The sequence below is a fragment of the Crocodylus porosus genome, unplaced genomic scaffold (assembly GCF_001723895.1).
Source record: "Crocodylus porosus isolate Cpor-Errol unplaced genomic scaffold, CroPor_comp1, whole genome shotgun sequence".
Classification (NCBI taxonomy): domain Eukaryota; kingdom Metazoa; phylum Chordata; order Crocodylia; family Crocodylidae; genus Crocodylus; species Crocodylus porosus.
In genome coordinates, this window is record NW_017728947.1 from 34,741,551 (window position 1) to 34,745,421 (window position 3,871).

Here is a 3,871-nt window from a genome sequence, read left to right on the forward strand (position 1 = left end):
AGCCTGGATCACCCGCCTATCTTCTGGCATGGATGCTTTGCCCCAAAGTTTGGTGTCATCGGCGAACTTGGCCAGTCCACTCCTGACTCCAGGATCTGGATCTCTTCAGCCTATACAAAAGACGGCTGAGGGGTGACCTTGTGGCTGCCTATAAATTTATCAAGGGAGGACAGCAGGGAATTGGGGATGCATTGTTTTGCAGAGCGCCCCAGGGAGTAATTAGAAATAATGGGTACAAACTAGTGGAGAGTAGATTTAGGTTAGACATTAGGAAGAAATTTTTTACAATAAGGGTGGCCAGAGTCTGGAATGGGCTTCCAAGAGAGGTGGTCCTATCACCTAACTTGGAGGTCTTCAAAAGGAGGCTTGACAATCACCTGGCTGGGGTCGTCTGACCTTGGTCCTCTTTCCCGCCAGGGGCAGGGGGTCGGACACAATGATCCACTGGGTCCCTTCCAACTCTATAATCCCTTCCAAATCTATGAGGGATAGCCAACATGGCTTTGTTGCAGGTAGGTCTTGTCTGACCAATCTCATTTCCTTCTATAACCAGGTGACATATCACCTGGACAGAGGAAAAGAGGTTGATCTCATATACAGACTTTAAAAAAACCTTTGACTTGGTGTCCCATGATGTCCTCATGGCAACATTTGGGAACTGCAGCTTTGACAACCTTACAATCCAATGGCTGGGGAACTGGCTCTGAGGTCAGACTCAGAGAGAGGTAGTTGACGGAACTGAATCAACATGGCATCCAGTGACCAGTGGTGTCCCCCAAGGCTCCATTCTTGGACCAGTACTCTTTAATGCTTTTATAAATGATCTGGACTCTGGTGTCAGAAGCAGGCTGGCTAAGTTCGCTGACACCACCAAACTATGGGGAAATGTGGTCACACTTGAGGATAGGCTAGTGATCCAGGCCAACTACAATAGGCTCACAAGGTGGGAGGATGAAAATCTGATGGCATTCAATATGGAAAAACGCAAGGTGCTCCACCTTGGCAGAAAAAACCCACATCACACTTATAGGCTCAGCAGTGCTACATTCACTAGCACCATGAGTGAAAGAGACTTGGGGGGTCACAATTGACCACAAGATGAACATGAGCCACCAATGCAATACCACAGCCGCTAAACAAAACAAAACTCTGGCTTGCATCTACCGATGCATCTCAAGCAAGACCCAGGATGTTATCCTTCCACTGTAATCAGCCTTGATGAGGCTGCAGCTGGAGTACTGCATCCAATTTTCTGCTCCACAATTTAGGAAGGACCTGGAGAAGCTTGAAACAGTCCAGAGGACAGCCATGCCTATGATCAGAAGGCAAGAGAGCAAGCCTTATGAAGAGAGGTTGTGAGCTATGGGACTCCTCATCAGAAACTGGGAGAACATCTGTTCACCAGGCACCCCAAGGAAAGACAAAGTCCAATGGTCACAAACTCCTGGAAGACTGTTTTAAGCTGGACATAAGGAAAAATGTCTTTACTGTCCTGGAATAGACTCCACCAAGCACCTACTCTGGACACTTTCAAGAAACGTTTGGACACTTATCTTGCTGGGATCCTTTAACCCTAGATGACTTCCTACCCCCAGGGCAGGGGGCTGGACCTGATGATCTTGCAAGGTCCCTTCCAGCCCTAATGTCTATGAAATCTATGAAATCCACAGCATTGCTATTTTTGAGCAATCCCCTAACTAAGCTCCTTTGCCAGTGATCAGGCTGCTCCTGTCAGGGATGGAGGCGGTGTATGTGTATGTGATAAAGAGTGAGAGAGCAGTATGTATTACAGGCAGTAGGCCTGCCATCTGCTCTACACAGAGGATCACTTAAGAGCTCCCTCCTCACCAAAAAGGAGAAAGGCTGTTTCTATAAAGTTAAATTATCATTATTCCTGATGCACAACATGGAAAGCAGAGAGATGCACTGTTTCTTATCTACTTTCTCCTGCATGTAACACATGGATTTTAGGGGCAGACACTGTCAAAACAGTATTCTGTTGCTTCCTCACCTCAGAAGGCTGAAGGGTGCAATGCGAAAGCATTACATGGGTAAGGACAATATATGTGGAGGACACACTTCTCAGGCTCAGTTCATTCTCTGTAGGAAGACTGCTTGTCCACACTGCTATATTATTATAGCATTGCATTGGACATTCAGGACTCCAGGCGCCGGTTGATTATTGTGAGGTTGCTTTGTGACTGTGATGTCCCACACACACTTGTTGGTAATTATACATCCTAGCAAAAAGTGAGACAGCAACAAAGTGTCCTAGCCGGAAGAGAGCCTAGGGAGCCCCAGTTATATCCAGGGAGGAAAGGTGGTCCCTGGAAGCAGCTGGCAAAGGAAGGAAACACTGGGGAGGGGGATATTGCCAAGATGCTTTGATGTTTTGCTCTTAACAGATCCCAAAAAGACTTCTGTAAGTGAAACACCTGCTTCCTGATCACTGAGTTTTTCAAAAACTTGACATTCAATATTACTGGCAAGCCACCAAGCAAAAAATAGATGTGACAGAGAAAATCTACATGAGAGGCAAGTAAAGTGGTATTCATGTCACAGACATGCCTTGCAAACAGGGATCAGATTATGTCCTGATATGTTCGGGAAGTAGTTTTAATATATCTCTACCTTGGCAGTACGAGAGAGGAAGTCCCACTCGACTTAAACGCACACAAGAAACACTGGTTGCAGCTGTGCAGATACTTCCCAGCCCTGCAAGCTGAACTGATTAGTCTAGAAATAAACCAGAAGGCTCCTTTCAGCTCCACAGTAGGGATCTTGGAGCTCACATGCTGTTTGCCTTGAATGCCCAAAGCTTTGTACCCAAAGCCTGAGGTATACCAAGAGTAAGCTGAGTCTGTCGGAGAAGTTTTAGCTTAATCCACTGTCCTCTTTTCTGGTTCTCTTACTAAATTGTGGGCTCTGTATTCAGGGATTAGGTAATCGTGGACCAAGAGCATGGCTTGCTAGGAAGGAAGAAGTGTGTTAGAAAGGGAACTTCCAGGCCTGTGTGAAGATTTTATGTATAAGGAAGGAATTTATTTTGGTGAATGTACTGACTGACCAAGGAGGGACAGTAACTTGTTAGTAGCTTGTTAGCAGGGTCAGTTTAGGCTGACACAAAAGAAGGATTTCTTGTATGGAGGGAGTAGGGAGTGGAGGCTCTTCCAATAAAGCATGAGGGGATCCTTGGGGGAAAAAACAGACTCTACTAGGGCAGTACTGGAAAGCAGGCAGCTGCTCTATCATGCCAGTCCCAGCAAGAGCTAGACTCTCCTGTGAAACACCTACAAGTGGTGAGAAAAATCCTGCAACTGGGAGAATGGAACCAGGGGGAACCTATAGTCCAAGGGTGGGCCAACTAGGGTGGCCATCATAGAGGACATCTCAGTTTTCTGCTACTCTGTCCTCTCCTCTATTGATACGAAACCAGATGCTTTTATGTCCTCTTTTTTTCTCTTCATGTGAAAAATGGTGCTAGCCATATCCCTTTCTTGTGTGCTATTGTCTGTAGAAACTGGTGTGCCTTAACCATGCTAGCTCAGGGTTGTTAGGTTTGGAAAAACCTTTACCTTAAAACCCTTCACAAATCAAAAGCATGTTCCAGAGGCAAGGACGTTGTAATTTTATGATTACTGACAAATCAGTTCATTTAGGATTTTACCATACATTTATTTATTGGTAACACAGAAACCCCCTTGATTTTTGTCACTACCTATAATGCAAGGGAGGAGGAGACTGCCAAGAGGATGCAAAACCCCTTGATATGAAACCGGATGCCTTTATGTCCTCTATTTTTCTCTTCAAGGAAGGTTTCCTATCAATAGAGGACAGAGGACAACCGGACTGTCCTCTATGATGACCACCC